The sequence below is a fragment of the Solanum dulcamara genome, chromosome 9 (assembly GCF_947179165.1).
Source record: "Solanum dulcamara chromosome 9, daSolDulc1.2, whole genome shotgun sequence".
In the NCBI taxonomy this organism is placed as follows: Eukaryota; Viridiplantae; Streptophyta; class Magnoliopsida; order Solanales; family Solanaceae; genus Solanum; species Solanum dulcamara.
Window position 1 is genome coordinate 50,547,247 of NC_077245.1, and position 25,842 is coordinate 50,573,088.

Below are 25,842 nucleotides of genomic sequence, written 5' to 3' on the forward strand. Positions count from 1 at the left end.
TGAGCAACTCTGAGTCAACTTCTAGGATAACGTGCTGAAAACCCTGTTGAATGCACCATTTAAGCCCATAAACTGCCGCCTCTAGTTCAGCTTGATTGTTGGTTCCCTCCCCTAACGGTATGGCGTCGGAGAATATGAATTTACCCATGTGATCTCTTAATATGCCACCCCCCCCAATTTCCCCCGGATTACCTAATGCGTTGCCGTCAGTGTTCAGCTTGACAAAACCGAGTTGTGGCTTAATCCACAAGACTTGGGTGATCTTCATCTCATGAGTACACTTATCTATGCAGGAGATGGTGTGGATCCAGTTCGAGGGCCAACGGATATAGGGGTACGCGACTCTAAGAAGATTTGAGATGTCCTTAAGAACTGCAAATTTCACTCTCGCCAAGCTAGAACTTTTCCCCCCGTATTTTCTCGCGCACCTATTCTTCCACAAATTCTAATATATAAATATTAAGGTGGAATGGAGGATAAGTTTGTGAGCTTCTATGCGGTACTTGCGAATCCACTAGCTTATAACAAGAGGTTTGAGGGGTGTGGCTTCATGCCTTATGCCTAGGGAATCTGAGAAGTAGTACCAAATATTCCTAGCAAAATGGCCAGTGCTGAAAATGTGCTCTATGGTGTCCGGACCTGGACTGTGGCAGCAATAGCATGGTGTGGAAACATAGACAAATGCAGTGATCTTTTCCTCCATTGGCAGCTTGCCTCTAAAAGCCCCCCACAACAAAAAAGAGCATTTAAAGGGGATGTTTTTGTGCCAAGTGTAGTGGTCGGAAAGTGTCTTGGTTCGGTGTACCCTCACAAGCTGCCATGCCGAGGAACATGTGAAGTTCCCATTGGTATTCAGCTTCCAAATGTCCTGATCCGGTGTGTTTCCTTGCAGCTGAAGTGTGGAAGAAGTAATGAGAGGAACGAGCTGCGCTGGTGCCAACTGATTTAGCATATCGATGTTCTATTGGCCCTCTATACGAAAATCAACCACCCTCGCATTGTTTGTTCTTCCCAACTCCTGTCTATAGTTGGCTAAGGGTCCGATACCTAGCCAATCATCCCACAAAAAATAGCACGAACCCGAGTGAAGCCTCTATTGAATGTGAGGTTCGGCAATGTATTTATTGTGCATCATGTGTTTCCACACAAGCGACTGGCCAGTATGGAATTTTTTGATGATGGGATTTGCTCTATGACAGTATTTGGCTCTAAGGAAATCACCCCACAATGTTGGTTTAGCTCTAAAGATCCACCATTGCTTTAACTGGAGAGATTTGGACACATCTGTAGTTCTCCTCAACCCAATACCTCCTTCGTCATAAGGGTAACAAAGTTTCTTCCATGAAGCCCAATGGTATTTTTTCTTGTTATCCTTCCACCCCCAGAAAAAATCTACGGTGACTCTCTCAATCTGTTTGAGAGTAGTACGGGGGGAGTAATGGCGGAAAGAAGGTGAATGGGGAGCGATTGAAGTACGTATTTCACGAGTGTAGCTCTACCGCCGTAGATAAGGATTTTGGAGTGCCACCCTCTAATTTTGTTGACAACCTTAGAGACTATGTTCGTGTAGTACATGACTCTCTGCCTTCCAATGTACAGTGGGCATCCTAAGTAGGTGATGGGACTATGCTTCTGAGTGAAACCCGTAACCTGTTTCACCATTTCCACATTGTCTTGGAGTGCATTGGGATACATCATGAAGTGGCTTTTATTCTTGTTTATAAGCTGTCCCGATGTCTTTTCATACAGAGTCATGGTCTTCATGATAATCTGGAGAATTTCCTTCCTTCCGGAGGAAAATATGATAACATCATCCACAAAACTCAAATAATTAATCTGTGGGCCTCTTTTATCCATATGAAAACCACGGTAGAAGTGGTAATTATGAAGACTATTCAACATTCTGGACAGTACCTCCGCTCCAAAAATGAATAAGGCGGGAGAAAGAGGATCACCCTGTTTAAGCCCTCTGGTGGAGTGGAAAAAACCATGTCTAGACCCATTAACGATAACGGAGTACCAATTGTTAGACATGATTCACCAAATCATATTAATAAAGGTCTCACCGAAGCCCATCCTTCTCAGTACTAGACAAGTATAGGACCAGGAGACTCTATCATATGCTTTAGCGATGTCTAACTTGATAACCACATTGTCGCCAATAACAGGCTTTCGGATATCGTAGATAATCTCCTGTGCTAGCATGATATTTTCGGAGATGCTTTTTCCTTTTACAAACCCAGACTGATTGAGAGAAATAAGACCGGGGAGAATCGGAGCAAGCCTGAGGCAAATGAGTTTTGATATGATCTTATTGGTGAAGTTACTGAGACTAATGGGTCTATAGTAAGAGAGTGTGTTGGGATTATCTACCTTTGGGAGCAAGTCCAAACAAGCATTAGAAAAGAACTTAGGCATAGCATACCCTCCGAAGAAAGAAGTAACCACTGCTAGTAGGTCCTCCGAAATAATCTCCCAGCAAGCTTGGAAGAATTTTCCATTCATACCGTCCGGACCAGCTGCAGAGTTAGGATTCATGGAGAAGACTACCTGTTTCAACTCTTCAATGGTAGGCGTGGCTTGAAGGCTTTCATTCTGAGCATCTATGATCATTCTAGGAACGTAATTCAAGATGTTCTCCAGAATCCGAGATTCATCACTTGTGAATATTTTCTGAAAATGATCGCATGTTGCTCTAGCAATATGTTCGTCGCCTTAAATCTAATCCCCTTCTTCGTTGATAACCTTGTGAATGAACAATCTCCTTCTCCTACCATGGATTAAAGTATGGAAATACTTGGTGTTAGCATCTCCATCCTTGAACCAATATAGTTGAGTTTTTTGTTTGAGAATGTTCTCTTCAATTTTAAGAAATCTGATGTATTCAGCGTTGAGAGCATGCAATTGCATCCTGTTCTCTTCATTATTGGACACTATCAGATTTTCTTCGGCATTTTTCACCAATTCTTCATATTCCTTAACCTTGGCAAAAATGTCGCCAAATTCCACTCGCGACCATTTGCTAAAGGTGGAGGAAAGCCTTTTCAGGTTTTGGTGGAAGGACCACATTGGATTCCCAGTCAGGGGTCTATCCCAACAGGACTCTACAGTTTTGAGAAAAGTAGGGTTATCCACCCAACAATTCAAGAATTTAAAATATTTAATAGCGGAATCCTGCCTAGCATTCATCTCTATTAGTAAAGTGTTATGGTCAGAACCAGTAGAGGGAAGATGGGTGACTGAAATGTGAGGCATAGCGGCTAACCAATTATCGGACACTATAGCTCTATCGAGTCGCTTCCATATTCTTTTATGCATATCTCGTTGATTACACCAAGTGTAGTCTGGGCCATGATACCCAAATCCGTTAGGCCATATGCTTCAATAACGCTTATAAACTCGAAGCTTTTTTGCATGTTGTAAGGGATTCCACCTAGTTTCTCAGTAATGGAGGTGATGACATTAAAGTCTCTAAATGTGCACTAAGAAATGTTAGTGGAAGCGTGGTGTAGGAGCCTATCCCAAAGCGGTCTTCTAAGAGTATCTTTGCATTTTTCATAAACAAAAGTCGTGAGAAATGCATTTTGATGCTCTACATGTTTTATCTCGCAAGTGATCTGTTGGTCGTCCACATCAATAACTTTACAATCAACATCTTGAGTCTAGAAGATCCAAATCTTGCCATTAGGATTGCAAACGGACTTATCCATACCAAGGTTGATTCTAAAGGTTTGGAGATGAACATTATTGGAAAAAGGTTCTAGGATGGAAATAATGGACGTTTGATGGATATGTTTGAGCGACTTTAGTCTGTCTATGACTCATTTGGTATTGATACCTCTAGCATTGCAAACAATTGTGTTAATCATTGATGGGATCTAAGGTTGTGGAGCTTAGTGTTTGGTCTGTTAATAGGAGCATGAATAGTTGTTAATTTTGTATTGTGATGAATGCCTTTAGGTGATAGGCTTGCTCATTAGCTAGCTGGTTCATCTCATCATTCGTGACCTTAGTAGTGGTCTTGGATGGTGCAGCTATACTATTAGACTGTTCAGCAGTCTCTTCTTCATTCTCAAGTTCAACCTCACCTTGAAAGTCTTGGTCATATTCATCCTCCGAATGAATAACCCCATATTCATCATCACTATCAGGAGTTGAAGTTTGAGCCTCATTATTAGTGCATAGGATGTTGGTGGCATTTTCAGGTTGCATAAAAGGAGCTGGCTGAATATTCAAAGGGGTAAGATTAAGAGGGTCTTCACAACTAAAATCAGGGCTCCTTATTGGTGTGGCTTGATCTAAGAGTACATACTGTGACCAAGAGTTTGAAAACACCTCACCATTGTTATCTTTTCCACCTGTATCAGCAGTGGTTGGAGGGGTAGGGGCTGCAGCTTCTTGCTTCTTTTCTTGTTTCTTCTTTCTAGCTCTCTTTTTCCGTAGTGTTTTAGAGGTAGCTTGCTGGTTAGAGGTAATAGGACTAGCTGAGAATTCTATACCACTAATGGTTGCATTGTCTTTTTGTTTGGAGTTAGAATGTTGCACTTGGTGGGAACTAAGACTAGAGGTTTGATCACTTGAAGTAATGCTGAAACTGCAATCATAATGTTGGTCATTTTCAACACTTTCATCTAGGTAGCCTTATTGTGCACCCTATTTTCCTAGAAGTTTTGAGGCTGATAGGGTCATACATTTTGTTGTGTCCCTATTTCTGCCTCTGACGTCTATAGCCGATGATGACATCAGACTTTAATCCTTTTTTTTCTTCTTATTTTTATTCAATCCCACCTTTTTTGTAATTTTATAAGGAACCATCAGACTTTAATGATTGGATTGTTTCAATAAATGCGTCGAATTTGTGATTATCACTTCTATTAATTATGTTCTAATTTAATATATTAAAAAAGAATTAATTTAAACTAATTTTAAAATTAATACAGATATATTAAGACCTGTAAATAAAATGTAATATTAACTCTTAAATAAATATATGGTGTGATTTTTCCTTGATTTTATAGGCTACTTATATTTTATATATATATATATATTTTATATCATTCTTACAAAACATTTTTATTTTTACACGCGAGAAATATATACATATATATATATATATATATATATATATATATATATATATATTTAGACATTAAAAAGCAGAAAACATAATATATTTTTTCTCATTATTTTTTATAAGTAGGGAAAATATCCTAATTTTTCCACCTTCAGGAGTGAATTTTGGGTCAAGAATGAATGAGAAGAACTCCACCTAAGCGTTGACAACCATTAGCTTATATTTATGGGTAATAAATGAATAATCCTAATTTAGAATTGAGTGACTTATTTTTCCGTAAACGAAAAATGTCAAGTCCCATTCTTTCCATTCTTGGAAAAGAAATATAGGACCCAACACTGAGAAGATATATAGTATAAGTATATCAGATATCAGAATAATCATTTCATATCTCATCTGTAAAAAAGAGTACAAAAGCCCTACCTAACATTATTTTCTTTTGTGCACCTTTAAAGGTACTAAAATGAGGCATTCAATGGCATTGTTTAATAGTTCTATTTGTCGGCTGAGTGAGACAATGTCCCAAAAGAAAAATGAGAAAATAAAATTAATGCCTCTCTATAGGCTCCACTCTAGCAACCACACCTACTCTTTTATTTTTAAGATGCTGAGTAATAAATTTTGTGAAAAAACAAGTACTCAGGATGTATGTCTAACTATCAATTAAAGTTGTGGAAACTCCGAACAATTAGGTTAAATTTTGTGAAAAAACAAGTACTCGGTATGTGTGTCTAAAAATAAGTACTTAGGGCATCTCCGATCTAAACACCAAATTTATACTCCCTCATTTCCATATTAGATGTGCATTTTCCTATAAATATTTTTTATCCTACAATTAATATGACCTTTTGAATGTGAACAATTCTCAATACTACATATTCTATATTTTATGTATATTGCATTGATATGAACAAAGAGCAAAATAGTAAAGGCAATCAATATATTAATAATTTCTTAATTATCGTATAAAATAGAAAGTGTTTATCTAATATGGGACAGAAGGAGTACTAAATTTGTTGTCAGCACTATTTTTAGTGTAAATCAACTCCAACCTACTGCACCAAATTTTACACCAAAATGAAATCTTTTTCTCTCTATTCATTATAATATTATTATTTTTTATTTATTTTATATTTTCTAATTTCATAAAATAAAATTCTTTCTAAAACATTCACTATATATAATTTTCATATTGTTTTCTTTTATAGTCGTTTAATATAAAATTATTTTATATCATAATTTGTTAAATAATATAAATTGCTAGCAAATATTACATATTATACATAATAATAGATAACACAAATAAAAGTGAAATCATTAATAAAATATAGTTAAATAAACATTACACAATTGAAAATTTTATTTTAAATTCTACATGAATATTCAACTTTCAAGATCAATACGGTGCTCTCATAAATGTTCTATTAATGAAATCACTACGGTGCTCTCAGAAATGCTCTATTAATGAATTACATAGTTCAAAATGAGCTTCTTTGTCCTTAATTTTTTTATGTCGAGCAAAAAATTATTGAAATCGATAATTTTCATCTACTATCATTTCTACCATCGGAGTTGGACCATCAAATGCATCTTGAATTGGTGCATTAAGAAAATTAATTTGTTGAATGTTTATTATTTTCGATAATTCTAAAGTGCATTGTATTATTTGTCCACGAATCTATAGTTTTGCATATTTAATTTTTGTGAAGGTTAATTGTAAGCATATCCAATTAAAATGTATAGTAGAATTAACATAAATTTAATTTTTAAAAAGCCATGTATAGAAAAATAATTTATAAAAATAATGAATTTTTAATATAAAATTAATATTATAAAAATATTACATACAATTTATATGATGTTTAATCAAAAGTATTGTATAATGAAATAATATAAAATATTCAAAAAGTAAAATTGGTGTGCTTTGGTGTAATACTATTCATCACACCAAATTTGATGTAAATTTGGTGTTGGGTTGGAGCAACAAAACACCAAATTTTATACCAAATATAGAATTTGGTGTCAAATTTGGTGTTGGGTTGGAGATGGTCTTAAAAACACTTCATATCTTTTTCAAATACCACAAAAAGGAAAAACAAAACTTACAAACTTAAAAGCACTTAAAACAAGTTAATCCATACACACTCTAATGTTTTTATAAGCAAAAGTGTTATGTTAGCTATTATTTTTCCCCAAGTTGATTTACTATTTCCACTTTGAGGACCACATAATATGGTTTATATAGTCCTTTGCCTTGATGGACTTGTTTTATTTTCAAAACGCCCAGGGTGGTTTGGTGGGGTGTATAAAAGTAATATTAAATATAATATGTAAGTAATATTGATATTAGTTATGCTGCGATTATTTTATATGCACTATTTAATTTGGTATATTAAAAATAACATATATTACATAATTTTTAAAAAAATATTTTTATAATAAAAATATCATCCACAAATACAATGGAAATGATATGTGGAAAATAACCATGCTAATGCATGTGTTAATGTAATGACCCTATTGGGGAGTAATGGGGACTCGGATTTGGGAATAAATTGTGAAATTGGAATGAATTAAGGGTAAAAAAGTGATAATAAAAGCAAATTTGATGAATTCTATCGTTATGTGTGATATTATTGATAATGTTTACTTATCTGAGATAGCATGCCTTGACTATATTGATATGACTCATGATTTTTGTGATTATCATTGTACATTCCTATACATGTAATCATCCATATATTGTATTTGTTCTATAGCACAGCTGAAATGGAACACTTGTGATAATAATGAGAAATATGGGATGGGCTACACACTCCATGACAGTGCATATGAGAAATAGAAGTTTGATCACACGCTCCGTGGGAGGTTACATGGACAAATATGTCCTCCATGCATTTTGGACTGAGATTCAGCGGATATGTAATCCGTAGGACAAACATGAATCATATTACCTGACACCGCATTGGATCGTATTGCACTTCATTGATTGTTTGTGGATTCGTATTTACCCCTATGATATCCTTATGATTGATATATCTTGATACTTGACAGAGTTAGTTAAAATATTGAGAACGGTTGAACGTATATTCTACTTGTAATATAAATTGCTAGATTGGGCTAGTTTGTGTGGAGGTTGTAGTTATGGAGGTTCGTTGATGTGGCAGAGGTATTTAAGTTCTATTTAGCTTTTCTTATATTTAGTTGTGAACTTGTTGGGTACCGTGTTGTTGGTACTCACCCCTTGTTTCTATAATTGTATAGGTTGTGAGCCCGGATCAGTGTGATACTTCCTTCTTTCCATCCATTAATGAGGCTACTATTTAGAGTGACTAAGGTAGCTATTGCATCCCTTTGGAGGCCACCGTTACTCTTATTTTATATTTTTAGTCATGTTTGAGACAAAGATATTGAGATTTGTATTTCTTTCTGATTTTTATGTATTACCAAAGGCTTGTACATGTCACAACCAATCTTGGAGGATTTTGAGTTTATTTTACCTGTTTTGTATTAAGTTAAAGTTTGATTCGTTTTCATTTACTTTCTATTGTGTTTTAGCCTAACTTGTCTCAGTTGATTGAGATGAGTGCCATTACACCCGAATTCAGATAGTGACAAAATGGTATCAAAGCTCCAGGTTCAGAAGTCTCACATGTATACAAGCCAAGTCTAAGTAGAGTCCCGAGGATCAGTACAAAGACGTTTGTACTTATCTTCGAGAGGCTATGAGGACTGTTAGGAATTTCCCCTTATATTCTTTCATTTCGTATCGTGCGTGGTTACTTGCGTTAATTCTTAGTTTTCGTATGCCCTTTTGACAGATGGCTAGGACTAGGGATACTACAGTAGTAGAGAAGAGGATCCATCCCCAAAGTTGATGTTGGGACCCCAATTAAGGATAGAGGTATAGGATAAGCTTGAAGCCATGTTATGGGGTGACGGCAGGTAGAGGTCGTACCCGAGGAGCGGCACTAGTTAGAGGCCCTGCTAGAGAGGCCTTTGTTTTCGCAATCGTGTTTTGGGTAAATTTTGGCTTGGATCTCAAACATTATGATTTGGGTGTTGTTAGATTCGTATTCTTATTGGAAATTATATTTGATTATATTTTACTGAATAAAAGTACCGACATAAGGGCATGACTCAAGTTTTGGATTAGTTTTGATCGGATTCAAGGCAAGTGGATTTTTAAACCTTTATTAAGATTATCGAATTCTATACTTCATGCTATGTGTGTTGGGCAGTAACGGGGACTCGTATTTGGGAATTAATTGTGAAATTGGAAAGAATTAAGGATAAGGAATAGGGTAATAAAAGAAAACTTGATGAATTCTATTGTTATGTGTGATATGATTGATGATATTTACTTATCTGAGATAGTGTGCCGTGACTATATTGATATGACTCGTGAGTTGTTGACTATCATTGTACATTTCTATTTGTAATCATCCCTATATTGTACTTGTTCTATGGCATAATGAAAAGAAACACTTGTGATAACAATGAGAAATATGGGACAGGCCATACTCTACGTGGAAGTGATTATGAGAAAAAAAGATTGAGTCACATGTTTTATGGTAGGTATCATAATAGAGGTCAGGCCATACGCTCCCTGGAAGGTTACATGGATAGATATTTCTCCCATGGGTTTCTGACTGAGATTCAGAGGATGTGTATAGGTAGAACACACATGCATCATATTATCTGACACTGCATTGCATTGTATTACACTTCATTGATTGTTTGTGGATTCATATTTACCCCTGTGATATACTTGTGACTGATATATCTTCATACTTGACTGAGTTAGTTAAAATATTGAGAACGGTTGAACCTATGTGCTACTTGTAATGTAAATTGCTAGATTGGGTTGGTTTGCGTACAGGTTGTATTATGGAGGTTCAGTTGGAGTGGCAGGGGTATTTGAGTTCTATTTAGCTTTTCTTATGTTTAGTTGTGTGCTTGTTGGGTACCGTGTTTTTAGTACTCACCCCTTGCTTCTACACTTGTGTAGGTTGTGAGCACGGATCAGTGTGACACATCCTTATTTCCATCCATCATTGAGGCTACTATATAGAGTGACTGAGGTAGCTGTTACATCACTTCGACGGTCACCTCCACTCTTATTTTATGTTTTTAGTCATGTTTGAGATAAATACATTGAGACTTGTATTTCTTTCTGCTTTCTATGTATTCTCCAGAAGCTTATAAACGTGACAACCAATCTTTGAAGATTTTGAGTTTATTTTACCTATTATGCATTTAGTTAAAGTTTGATTCATTTCCATTTACTTTTAATTGGGTTTTGGATAACTTATCTCGATGGGTTGGCACAAGTGCCATCACACTCGAATTCGGGTCGAGACAATTAAAGAGCCTTGCATTACTAATACCATGGTTTGCCATGTATTAGTCATACATAATAAATAGAGTGTATAACTAATTTGCATTTTATACAAATGTTGAAAAAATATACCAAATAAGGTATTAATATTAAACAAAGCTAACACATACATTTTTCTTAATGCATCCTACCAGACGACCCCTTAGTACATTCAAAGAGTTCATACAATGATTTATTCCAATTGAGTACCAAAATAAATGATGTGTTTTTATTCGACACTTTTGATTCAAACTTTTGAATTTTTTTGCATCTATCCTAAATGACAATTGTGTAGATAAGTTAAACACTTAAAAAATCTCATTTCATTTAATTATAAACATCATTCTCATTTAAAAAATGTCGGGAATTTTATGGCTTATTGAGAGTTGAGATTAACGATGGACATGATATCAAAATTAAAAAATTGTTTTGGACATGCAATTTGGATTTCTTAATTTATATTTCTTTTAATAAATATGAAAATCTTATAGTTTGGGAAAACTATCAAAATTTCCTTTACTCCTATACAATCTTACCAAATGAGAAAATTATAATTCATTAACAAGGAGTTAAAATATTCTTAGGTGATAAATTAATAAATCTCATATCTTTGTATCTTTTTTTATAAATAACTATTGGTGATTCTGTGTTATTACAAGCTTTCAAATACACATAATTTTATAAAGTTCCATTGGTCCAATAAATCAACAATAGTAGTAATTGACTATTCTTTAATACAATCCTCCCACATTGAACGTGATAAGTGGGTAATTTACCTAATTATCTGGCCCTTAATCATACCCTATTGTGTGTTTTCAAAGAGGAAAAAAGGGACACTTACGATGGTTTTGTCCTGAATAACATATTTTTAAAGTAAAAAGGCGCAAAAAGGATGAACGTAAACAAATAAATCATTGCTAGAACTGACGTTGATGCGGAGGAAGTGATACAGTCACATACCTACATGCGACTGTCATGATTCAACCCATCGGGCTATGTGATCACCTACTCTAATGCCTAGGTAAGAGAATTCTCAATCCCCTAAATGGAACAACACATAGAAATATAATAAAATACCAAAGTACAACCTAGAAGGGAATGAAAATACCATCTTTATTTAATTAAAACTCCAAGGTTGTTTGCAAGAAACATTCCAACACCCTCAAGCATAAAAAACTAAATAAGTACAAGAGCCTCTAAAGAAACAGTATATAAAAGGGACAATAACACAACTCCCACCATAAGTACGAAAGAGTAGAAGCTGTTGGAGAATCATCTTCGTCTTCACCTAAGAAACATCACTTACCCTGCGATTAAACTGTGCCATGTGGCATAGCAAGAATAATATCAGTACAAACAACAGACACTAGTATACAATAATTAACAAGAAAAAGCATGCACTTAAGAAAAATACACCACCCAACCTTTATGCACATAATTCTTACCATTCCCCTTTACCCAATCCGAAAGTAGTACAATTATTTCTAGCCTTCTTAAAGCCATTAAAGCCTAGTACTCATCCCTCTTAGTTGGTCCGCTGCCAACTCTAATACAGTTCAAGTGTCATGATCTGAATCCGGGTGTGATGACACTCATCTCAACCCACCGAAACAAGTCAACCTAAAACTCAAAAAAAAGTAAATGCGGAAGTAATTGAGATAAAGCAAGGTTTAAATTAGACAAAGGCAAATAAATAATCTCAAAATCCCCTAAAAATGGTTGTCACGTATACAAGCCACTAATAAATTATCGAAGTATGAAAGAAATTACAGTCACATTGTCTTTGTCTCTAGAATAGGACTAAAACATAATAAAAGAGTAAGAGGTGTCCGCTAGATGGATGTAACAGCTACCTCAACTCTCGAAATAATAGTCTCGGATGTGGTGGTAAACATTAGGAGATCAAGCAGGTATGGGCTCACAACCTACACAAGTGTAGAAGTAAGGAGTGAGTACCAAACAATACGGTACTCAGCAAGTGTACAACTAAAACTAAGCAAAGCTCAATAGATACAAGTACTCCTGTCCTCCCAACCGAACCTCTTTAGCTATAACTTGCATAAAACCAGCCCAACTCCACACTTGTACAATAATAATAGTAATACAGTACATGAATACTCATCAATATTCTCATTAATGAATCATATCAAGTCAAGTTCAGCATATATATAGAGCAATAAAGGGGTAAACAAGAATTCACAAATATCAACAAAATGCAATGCAATGCAATGAGATGATGCATGTCTGTCCTATTGGTACACATTCGCTGAATTACAGTTCGGAACCCAGAGGGGACATTTCTGTCCATGTAACCTACCACGGAGCATGAGGCCCATCCCCTTAATATACATATCCTTCCACGGAACATTTGGCCCGACCCCTTTGTTGCATAATACTTGCCACAGAGCGTGTGGCCCTACCTCTTTGGTTCATATCATTTTCAATCTCAGTACAGTATGTCAGAACCAATGCAATCAATTCATGTTCATATGATTCACGATAATAACATGAAAACAACAATAATTTTTCCTATCTCACCTTAACATAGTCATTTCACATGTCCAAAATAAACTCATAATCACAACATATCAATTCCACCAATACATGTCACTAGATCACCATTTTATACCCTTTATCTTAATTTTTAAGTCCAATCGTACAGTCAATAACTCAGTCCAATTCTCATTACTCTCTAGTATACATAACACGAAAATACAAGCATTTACAAGCTTAAACTGAGGTTTAGAAGTTCACTTGCCTCAATTAAATTGAATAATCACTTTAAAACTTGAGCCTTTTGTAACTCTTTCGAACGATCAAAATATGTTCAAATACATAATCTTCATAAGAATATGAATCTAATGACACCCACATTGCTATATTTATTTTCGGATTAAAAATTTGATCAAAAAGTCATCCCAGGTCATTGAAGTCAAATCTGAAATTTTCTTTCCGATTATGTTCACTCATGATAAAATAAACTCACATATCAAATTTCAGCTAAAACGGATGGTTATTCGACCCCCAAATCAAGATTTTATGTGAAGAACTCTAGGGTCATATTTTCTTATTTCAACGTTATTTCTCCATCAATATACCCTAAATATATGTTCATAATCACATAAAAATTTAATGAAAATGATGAGAATAATTACCTTGACGCTTTGGAATGAAAATCCCTATTTTTCTCTTCTCCTTTATTTTTCTTTTCTCCTTTCTTTTCTTTCTTCCTCCATATTGTTTTTCCAGTTTCTGCGTTCGCTTCCTCGCTATTCTCCTCTTTTTTTTCTTTCTAAAACTAATTATGTATTAAAATTTACAAACCATAGTAACCTATTTTAATAAATATAAGAAAAGTGATATAGGGTATAAAATTAATTAACGCTTTAGCCCACCAATTAAATTAATTCTCTAAAATTATCGCTCAACTAATTAATAGAAGTTACCGAAAGGTCTAAAATTTTCAACTTAAATTTACAAAAAGGGTCTTCTATGAAAGGAGGAGGACTCTTTCTCAAAATTACCTAACGGGTCATTACATTATCCACCACTAAAAACTATGTTCGTCCTCGAACATAAAGTAAAAGAAAGTACCTGAAGCTTCAAAAAGCTGGGGATATCTAGCATGCATATCAACCTCTGTCTACCAAGTCGCCTCCCCGACTGAACGGTGCTTCCATTGTACCTTCACTGAAGCTATCTCCTTGGTTCTAAGCTTACAGACCTGCCTATCTAGAATAGATATAGGCTCCTCCTCAAATGTCAGGTCTAGACCCAACTCCATTGAATCGAGTGATAACACATAGGACTCATCCGGAACAGACTTTTGGAGTATGAAAACATGAAAGACGTTATGCACAGCCGATAAGCTAGGTGGTAAGGCCAATCTATAAGCCACCTCTCCAACTTACGCCAAAATCTCAAATGGCCCAATGAATCGAGGGCTGAACTTTCCCTTTCTCCCGAACTGCATCACGCCCTTTATAGGTGACACTCGAAGCCAAATATGATCACCCACGGCGAACTTCAATGGTCGAACTCTCTGGTCTGTATAACTCTTCTGCCTACTCTGGGCTGTCAGGAGTCTACCCTGAATCCTATGAACCTGCTCCATAGCATCTCTAAGCAAGTCTGTGTCTAAGGAGTCCATCTCAGCTAAATCAAACCAGCCAATAGGATATCGACACCGCCTACCATGTAGAGCCTCAAATGGAGCCATCTGAATACTGAAGTGATAACTGTTATTGTAGGAAAACTTTGCTAGGGCCAAGTGTTGATCCCATCTAGCACCAAAATTAATAACACAAGCTCGGAGCATGTCGTCCAACATCTGAATCATCCGCTCGGACTGACCATCGGTCTGTGGGTGAAAAGCTGTACTCATATCAAGTCTAGTGCCCAAATCATGCTGTAATGCTTGCCAAAAGTGCGAAGTAAATACTTAACCCCGATTCGAAATGATGGATACTGGACACCATGAAGCCGAACGATCTGACTAATATACAATTGGGCTAGCTTATCCGTTGTGTACCTTACCTTAACTGGAATAAAATGGGCGGACTTGGTCAGTCTGTCAAACACCACCCATATAGAGTCGTAGCTACCCACGGTGGGAGGTAGACCCACAATGAAGTCCATAGTGATTATTTCCCACTTCGAAGTAGGAATAGACATCCTCTAACTCACACCCCCAGGCCGCTGGTGCTCACACTTTACCTGTTGGCAAGTCAAACACTTGGATACGAACTCTGCAATATCCTTCTTCATCCCACACCACCAATAGTGCTGGTACAGATCATGATACATCTTGGATGCTCCCGGAAGGATGGAATACCTTGAACAATAAGCCTCTTCCAAAATAAGTCTGGTCAGTTCACCCACCTTAGGCACACAAATCATGCCGCCAATCCTCAGTACGCCTTCCAAATCAAGTACTGCCTCCTTAGCTTCACCTATTAATACCTTGTCTCGAATGATACATAACTTCTCATCCTCAATCTGCCTCTCCCAAATCTGCTCAACCAAGGAAGAACGTGCCTCCACAAAGGCAAGAATACCACCATCCTCTGAAATCTATAACCGGACAAGGCTATTAGCCAGCCTCTGAACATCTCTAGCCAATGGTCATTCCTCAACTCGGATCGCGGCAAGACTCCCCATACTAGAGGACTTCCTACTCAAGGCATCCGCCACCATATTGGCTTTTCTTGGGTGGTACAAAATAGTCATGTCGTAGTCCTTCAACAACTCAAGCCATTTACGTTGCCTCAAGTTCAGATCCCTCTGACTGAATATATATTGAAGACTCTTATAATTGGTGAAGACCTCGCAATGCACACCGTATAGGTAATGACGCCATAACTTAAGCACAAAAACCACAGCCGCTAACTTCAAATCATGAGTAGGATAGTTTTTCTCATGGGACTTCAATTGTCTCGAGGCATAGGCAACCACTTTCCCCTTCTCCATCAACACACCGCCTAAACCAACACCGAAAGCATCACAATATACAGTAAATACCATATATTCCTCGGGTAGCGTTAAAAGGAGCTAAAGTCAATAAAGTATTGAGTTTTTGGAAGCTCTCTTCACACTCGTCGGACCAATGAAAATCTACGGCCTTCTGAGTCAATCTTGTCAATGGAGCTGCAATAGTGGGGAAGCCCTACAGAAACCGTCTGTAATAATCGGCTAACCCCTCAAAACTATGAATCTCAGTAGGAGAAATAGGCCTTGTCCAACCTCTAACTACCTCAATCTTAGCTGGATCCACTCTAATCCCCTCTTTGGACACCACGTGTTCTAAGAATGTCACAGAATCAAGCCAAAATTCACACTTGGAAAACTTTGCATACAACTTTTCTTCCCTCAACTTCAGAAGTACCAACCTTAAATAGCGGACATGATCTGCCTCAATCTTAGAATACACCAAGATGTCATCAATGAATACTATCACAAAAGAATCTAAGTACGGGCGAAACACTCCATTTATCAACTCCATGAATGCTGCGGGGGCGTTGGTCAACCCAAATGACATCACCAAGAACTCGTAGTGGCCATAATGATTCCAAAAAGCTGTCTTACGGATATCTGACGCCCTAATCTTCAACTGATGATAACTGGACCTCGAGTCTATTTTGGAAAACAATGTCTCTCGCTATAGCTAATCAAATAAATCATTAATATGGGGGAAGAGGATACTTATTTTTTACAGTTACCTTGTTCAACTGCCTGTAATTAATACACATCCTCATAGTCCCATCTTTCTTCTTTACAAACAGAACCGGTGCACCCTAAGGCGACACACTAGGGCGAATAAACCCCTTACTCAACAAATCTTGCAACTGATCCTTCAACTCATTCAACTCAATTGGAGCCATGCGATATGGAGGAATAGAAATGGGTTTAGTGTCAGACTCTAAGTCAATAGCAAAATCAATGTATCTATCCGGAGGAACACCAGGAAGATCAGTAGGAAATACATCAGAAAACTCCTTCACCACTAGAATAGTCTCTATAGGAGGTGACTCAATACTGATATCCCGAATAAAGGCCAAATAAGACATACACCCTCTATCAATCAACCTATGAGAATGAATATATGAGATAACCTTACTGGGATAGGAGCCACTAGTACCCTTCCACTCAATCCTCGGTACACCAATTATCGCTAAGGTAACAGTTTTAGCATAACAATCGAGAATAGAATAATGGGGAGAAAGACAATCCATACCCAATATCACATCAAAATATACCATCCCCAGAATAATCATATCTACCCAAGTATCATATCCGGCAAAGGAAACAAGACAGGATCGATATACTCAATCCACTACTAAGGGTTCACCCATGGGTGTAGAAATATGAACGGGCACGGACATACGATCACATGTCAAATCAAAGTCAGATGCAAAATAGGCAGACACAGAGGAAAATATAGACCCTGGATCAAATAATACAGATACAGGTTGATGGCAGACTGGGATGATACCTGTGATAACTGCGTCAAACACCTCAGCCTTGAGTCTCCCTAAAAAAGCATAACACTGGGCTTCTCTACCACCTCCGGCCTTCCCAATAGCTCTACCTCTTCCATGAGGGACTATAGCACCACCAGCACCCCTACCAGGAGTGCGACCACCTCTACTAGTCTAGGCTCTACCTTGACCTCTGACCAGTGACGTTGGTCCTTTAACTGCCACTGAAGAACTAGACTGGTTCCTCCTCGACCCTAAGATGTACACTATCATGATAGATAATCTGGATCACCACAAGTATAATATGCTCTCCCGTGTGAAAACCTCTACAATGAACCTAAAGAACTTGTATAACTACCCTGGCTCACCGGCCTCTACTATGACCCCTAGTAACTATGACCTATACTGTAGGACCCACGAGGTGTCTAACCATCCTCAGAAGACGGCATAGATGCATGAACTGGTCCTCTACGCTTGAAGGAACTACCTCCTCTATAGAACCCTCTACCTCCAAATGAGGTACCCAAAAATTGACCAGAAGCACGGGCCCTCTTGGGGTCCCCAAACTCCTCTCTCTCCATCAACTCCGCTTCCTTGACATCACCCACAATGGACTGGAAGGAAGCGCCCTCACGGGCAGGTCGAAAAACTGTTGTACGAATAGAATAGTTTAGTCCTCGCACAAATATGCGAATCTGTTTTGTCTCATCAAAAAGGACAGCCATGGCATGTCTGGACAACTGGTAGAAACGAGTCTCATACTTAGCAACTATAAGACCCTCCTGCCTCAAATTCTCAAACCATAATCGACTCTCTTCCTTTACACTCCAGGGGACGAAACGGTCATAAAAGACACTAGAAAACTCATCCCAAGTCATCTGGGATGACCCAACTGGCATGGAACTCAGATACACTCTACACCACTCCTTGGCTGGCCCACGTAACTGGAGTGTTATATAACGAACTCTGTGAGTCTCAGCTAATCCTACTACCTCCAACAACTCTCGGCATATGGTCAGGAACTCGTGTGCATCCTCATTCTCCCCACCCTGAAACTATGGTGGGTCCATTTTTGGAACCTCTCATATCGACATTGCTCGTCGTCAGTCAACATGACTACAGGTGAACCCTGGGCTCCCCCTACCTGTACTCCATCCTCATCTTGTCTAGGGCCCATAGGTGGCTGGCCCATCGGATCCTAAACAAATGGAATCTGATGTTACCCCAGTTTTTTAGCCTCTATTTTAGTCTAAGAACCCTCGGGTGTACCATTCTCCCTCACACTCTGATTAAATCCTTCGAGCGCATTCAATACTCGCATCAAAGTGGCCAGAAGCAATAGTGCAGTAGCAAGCTCTAGAGGGACCTATTCCTCTCTAGCATCAATTTGTGGATCAGGAGAAGTCTCTCTAGAACGACCTATAGTTGGTGCCGCTCCTCGGGCACTACCTCTAGCTGCCCCCACACCCCGACCACGGACTCTAGCTCGGCCTCTATCTCTACCCCTAGTTAGGGTCCCAACATCAACCTTAGGGAGTGCTTCCTTCCTCTACCTCTAGCCGTAGTTATGGTCCTAGCCATCTGTCAGAAGGGACACGTAAAAGTTCAATACCAACACAAGGAACCACGCACGATACAAAGTGAAAGAACAAATGGAAAATTTCCTAAAAGTCCTCATAGCCTCTCGGAGATAAGTACAGACGTCTCCGTACCGATCCTCAAGACTCTACTTAGAATCGGCTTGTATACACGTGAGACCTATGAACTTGGATCTATGATACCATTTTGTCACGACTCGAATCCGGGTATGATGACACTCATATCAACCCACCGAGATAAGTCAACCTAAAACTCAATAAAAATTAAATGCGGAAGTAATTGAGATAAAATAAGGTTTAACTTAGACAAAGGCAAATGAATAATCTCAAAATCCCCCAAGACTAGTTGTCACGTATACAAGCCAATAATAAATTACCGAAGTACAAAAAAAATACAGTCACAATGTCTTTGTCTCTAGAATAGGACTAAAACATAATAAAAGAGTAAGAGGTGTCCGCTAGATGGATGTAACAGCTATCTCAACCCTCGGAATGATAGCCTCAGATGTGGTGGTAAACATTAGGAGATCAAGCAGGTCCGGGCTCACAACCTACACAAGTGTAGAAGTAAGGGGTGAGTACCAAATAACACGGTACTCAGCAAGTGGACAACTAAAACTAAGCAAAGCTCAATAGATGCAAGTCCTCCTATCCTCCAAATCGAGCCTCCTTAACTACAACCTGTATAAAACTAGCCCAACTCTACACTTGTATAATAATAACAGTAATACAGTCTATGAATACTCATCAATAATCTCATCAATGAATCATATCAAGTCAAGTTCAGCATATACAGAGCAATAAAGGAGTAAACACGAATTCACAAATATCAACAAAATGCGATGCAATGCAATAAGATAATGCATGTATGTCCTATCGGTACACATCCGCTGAATTACAGTTCGGAACCCATGGGAGATATTTTTTCCATGTAACCTGCCACGGAGCGTGTGGCCCATCCTCTTAATATACATATCCTATCACGGAGTGTGTGGCCCGACCCCTTTATTGTATAATACCTGCCACGGAGCATGTGGCCCGACCCCTTTGGTTCATATCATTTTCAGTCTCAGCACAGTATGTCAGAACCAATACAATTAAATCATGTTCATATGATTTACGATAATAACATGACAACAACAATAATTTTTCCTATCTCACATCAACATAGTCATTTCACATGTCCAAAATAAACTCATAATCACAACATATCAATTCCACTAATACATGTCATTAGATCACCATTTTATACCCATCATCTCTATTTTTAAGGCCAATCATACAGTTAATAATCCATTCCAATTCTCATTACTCTCAGTGCACATAACACGGAAATACAAGTATATATAAGCTTAAATTGAGGTTTAGAAATTCACTTGCCTCAATTAAATTGAATAATCACTTTAAAACTTGAGCCTTTCATAATTCCTCCGAATAATCAAAATCTATTCAAATACATAATTTTCATAAGAATACGAATCCAATGACACCCATATTGCTATATTTATTTTCGAATCAACAATTGGGTCAAAAAGTCATCCCGAGTCATTGAAGTCAAATCTGAAATTTTCTTTCCGATTATGTTCACTCATGTTAAAATAAACTCACATGTCAAATTTCAGCTAAAACAGATTGTTATTTGACCCCCAAATCATATTTTTATGTGAAGAACCTAGGGTCATATTTTCTTATTTCAGCGTTATTTCTCCACCAATATACCCTAAAAATATGTTCACACATAAAAATTTAATAGAAAGGATGAGAATAATTACCTTGACGCTTTGGATTGAAAATCCCTATTTTTCTCTTCTCCTTTATTTTTCTTTTCCCCTTTCTTTTCTTTCTTCCGCCATATTTTTTTCCAGCCTCTGCGTTTGCTTCCTCGCTGTTCTCCTTTTTTTTTCTTTTTCTTTCTCAAACTAATTATGTATTAAAATTTACAAATCCTACTAACCTATTTTAATAAATATAAGAAAAGTGATATAGGATATTAAATAAATTAACGCTTTAGCCCACCAATTAAATTAATTTTCTAAAATTATCGCTCAACCAATTAACCGAAGTTATCGTAAGGTCCAAAATTTTTAACTTAAATATACAAAAAGGGTCTTCTATGAAAGGAGGAGGACTCGTTCTCAAAATTACCTAACGGGTCATTACATCAAGGTCTAGCCCTTCTATCACACATGAAGCAGTTTTCGACTACATATCAACCCAAAGCGTCTAGTTTGCTTCCTATATTTTCTAAAAGTCTCCACTACACAAACCGGCCCTTAACCACATAGTATACTATATTAGAAATTACCAACCACCCCTACATAAGCAACTAGCTCATTCTCATCTATAATAGTAAGAGGTTTAAAGGTATTTGTTTTGCGGACCTGTTGAGCCTCTACCACAATTCTCCCCTGCTGGTATCTTCTGTTGTTGCCACCATATTTTCTAGGAGTCCTGAGCCAAAAAAGCAATTTTTTTCTACAAAACTCATAAAAGGGCCACTCATATTTTGAAATAACCAAAAGGAACATATCGCTGACACTATAGCAATTTATTAAATTTTTTTAATGCAGTTAACTTTTTTTTATAAAACATCGGTGTAACTGCAGCAATTTCCAACAACATTTTTTTATAAAAATTGTAAAACGTTGCACTGGCAGCGATTTTCAATTTTTTTTAAAAAATGTAAAACGCTGCAACTGCACCGATTTTCAAGAGAATTTTTTTTAAAAAAAAAAATTGTAAAATGCTGCACTGGCAGCGATTTTCAATATTTTTTTCAATGTAAAATGCTGCACTGGCAGCAATTTTGAATTTTTCTTTAAATACACATCACTGCTACAACAATGATTTTGACCCAATTTTTTTTAGCATACACACCGCTGAAGTGTTAAAATATACATCACACCTAGCTTCATATATTTTATTTGAAGTTAGTTTAATAGTTAATTAGACACTTTGAAGTTGTTTTGAAATGGATAGGAGTCGTGCAATTTTTTAAAAGAATATATAATTAAGTATTAATGTGCAAATAAAATACGTCGTAAGACTTTTTTGACACCAATTAAAATTGAATCAATTTTTAATCCCAAATATCAAAAGAAAATAAGATATGTTCATTTTTATGTAGTTAATTAATTGTCCAATTTTATCAATTCCGTGCATAAATGAAATAAAAAAGACTAGAGAATGAAATGAAAACTTAGAAGAAGAAAAAAAGGACAGTGGCATGTGGGGGTGTAATTTACTGACATGGAGTAGATGGTTGGATTTAACACAACACTGTAGTAGTAATTTTACACGTTTTTGCACGCTTAATTTCTCCTTAACTTTTAAAATAGAAAATGCACATTGCTGCAAGCCTACAATAGCAACAATTTAAATTTTTTGTTTTTTCAAAAAAAAATATATCGATGCAGTGTTAAAAAAATTAATATCACCACTCATGCAGCGGAAAACTCCTATTTTATTTGTGTTATAGATAAACTTGCTTGTTAATTTTTAAAATATTAAAAAATTAGAGGCAACAAAGAAAATATTTGTTTATAACTGATGAAAATTTAATAAATTAGTGTGGTGTGGTCTATTTCCTCACTTGAATACTTATAAGGCGGAACAATATTTTTGAATAATGTTAAGAAACACTTATCTTTATATGCATACAACCACAGTTAATGCAAATATTGAATTGCCATTTCAATTAAAAAATATTGTGAAATAATAATGTGAGCAAACACTTATTTTTGATAATGTGAGCAACATCTTTCATTTTTTTTAATTCATGCACAGGCATTCACGTGAAACAAAAAATCAACATTTCCTTATTTATATCAACATTTGTTCTTTCAAATGAGTTACTTCAAATTTTTTCAATACTAATTCTCTCTCCCTATCATCAAATTTTGAAATTTATTAGTGAAGTTTTCAATTTGAGGTAAGTTTAATTTATTTTATTTTAAAGTTTAAGAATTAGTTATTAATTATTATTATATTGTGAAAATATTCCTTTTTACCTACATCCTGATCCAACAGAGTATGATATATTAACAATTCAAGCCAAGCCAAACATCACTCTGAAGGAATTTGGAATGGTAGCTTAAAAGGAGAGAAAAGTTGTTTATATGCATGTCGCGGTGATGTTGAATTTTGGCAACATATAAAGCATCATCCATTACATTCTCACATTCGGCAGTATTTTGAAAATTGTGGATTTAAAGGAATTATTAATGTAGGATTTCTGTCGTATGACTCCGGACTAATTTCTGTTTTAATTGAAAGGTGGCATCCAGAAACACATACCTTTAACATGTGAATTGGCGAGGCTACTATTACTTTGCAGGATGTAGAAATTTTGTTCGGCATGGTTATAGATGGTAGCCCTATAACTTTAAATGGTGCTAATAATTTAGGAATTTTGAGTAGACAACAAATGATGTTTGAATTGACATGATGGTTGCCCGATAACGATTATTTTTCTGATGTTAGTAGACTGTTCACATTCAAAATAGTCAAACATATTGACAGTTTAAATGATATTACTGATGAATCAACTAAGCATGAAGTGCAACAAATATTTAGATTATATCTATTATGGTTATGTGGTGTGTTAATATTTTCAGATAAATCTAATAATAAAGTTAATTTAGACCTTTTGATTGACATGAGAAATTTAAATGCAATGTCAACACAAGCATGGGAGAGATTGCATTATCATATTTGTATAAATGCAATGTCAACACGAAGTTTGTGGATTTCTCTCTTTAGTGCAGGTATGTAATTTATTTTTTAAAATTATTTTCTATGTAATATGCATTTTTAAATTTAATTATATTTTAAAAATTGTTAAATTTTATTTATTGTAAATATGGGCTTGGGAGCGTATTATTCCACTGAAAACATTACCATTTCCTCTAAGGACCAACCAACATGAGGCATACTGCACTAGCACTTAAATGGACTCGATGTAGGATTCATAAAATGAGGCACAAAATGTAATTGGCATGATTAGAGATGTACTAGATAACCTAACTGATGACCAGTATTTAAATATTATTATATTTATTGCAAAAAATAAGATAATACTCATTTTATTTAAATTTTTAATTATTCATATTTGTGTCCCGCCGTCCAACATGAAAAATAACATGCGAATATAATGGCAAATGCATAGATCTTGGCAGGTTCTCAAATTAAAATATTTTGTTGTGTTACATCACATCCTCTAATGTCAAATCATATGACATAATTGTCACAACCCCGATCCGTCGTGACTGGTATCCACTCTAACTCTCCGATGGGAGAACCATTCTAATAGCCTAACAACAATAATCACAAGGTGTACACAAACTTAAAGATGCGGAAGTAGGTTTTAAATCGAAGACAAGTGTTGAGTTCCCTAAAATCAGAAAACTAACTAGTTATAACCTCAAATGTGCGGAATTAATCAACCCTAGGAACTAAAAGTTATCATACCAAAACTCTAAAACTAACAAATCTAGAACAAGAATACAATTCCAAATAGAACCCAGTAATAAATACAAACATTGTCTGAACAATTAAGTCCTGGAAAAGAAAGGACTAGCACAATGATAGAATCCACGATAGCCTGAAGGAACATCTCACCCTTGAATTTGAAAACATGACCACTCCTCTAGACAAGGTCTCTTTGCTATTGGCTGAATATGCCCTGTACTCAACAAAAAGGCACAACAATAGTAGTATCAGTAACAAAACCACGGTGTACTAGTAGGATCACACAGTTAGCAGTAAGCAGATCATAGACAAGTAAATTTCAACATAATAGACACATACATATACAGAATAAGTCAACCACATCTCAATATCACAGTTCAATGTCTTTCACATGCTATAATCTCAAACAAGGGTCCTCCTAAAGGACCTACAAATAATCAACTTTGTGTCGGAACGTGCCACCCAATCCAAGTATGTGTTGGAACGTGACACCCGATTCAAGTACGTGTCAGAACGTTACACCTCATCCAAGTACATGTCGGAATATGACACCTGGTCCCAAAATATCACAATCACAAGAACATACAATGTTTACAACATTATACCACTAAGAGTAGGTTCATAAATATAACAGGCCAGCATGTGATCATTTCACACATAATCTAGCACGTTTCCCTATTCATATATACATATGCATATTATGAAGTAATTTAACAAGTATATGAAACATATACAGGAAACTAGACCGTCACCTACCTCAAATTCAAGCTTTCAAAACCTTACAACGCAATGACCTTCCCTTTTTGGGTTCATTCTCGTCGTTCTTGGTCCAGAAATATTAAATACATAACAAGGATCAATATAATGACCTAACTATCAAGAAATATAATACAATTTCATTATATAGGCCAAATCTATGAGCCTAACCTTACCCTAGGGCTACTTTCTACCTAGATTTTTAGTCCAAATCCTCCCCCAATTATTATGACCCATACTTCTAGTTTCTAAGAATCAAAGTATGAATCTAGAGAGTAAAAACCTTACTTTAAGTGTGGAAATTCGTAGAAAATAGATTGAAATTACCCTAGGTCACCTCTTGGGGTTTTAGAAACTAAACTTGCACAAAAAGATCATTTATGGTCTTTTTCATGAGTTAAGTCGCGACTGTCCTGCTCTAGTGGGACAGATCTCGCTCTGGCGGGACAGTTCCCGCTCTGATGGACCTTCTCTAGCGGAAATAATCCCGCTCTAGTGGGATAAGAAGAAACAGAGAGTTCGGAGTTTGTGCTTCAAGATCCCCTTTCACAACACCTCCCTTCAAGAACGTATTAAAATATACTCCCC

The 25,842-nt window shown here is 36.4% G+C and overlaps 1 pseudogene; it reads left to right on the forward strand.

Annotated features, from left to right (window-relative positions):
- The first annotated feature begins 23,332 nt into the window (after positions 1 to 23,332).
- LOC129903679 (protein MAIN-LIKE 2-like) lies at positions 23,333 to 24,021 on the forward strand (annotated as a pseudogene).
- Positions 24,022 to 25,842: the final 1,821 nt, after the last annotated feature.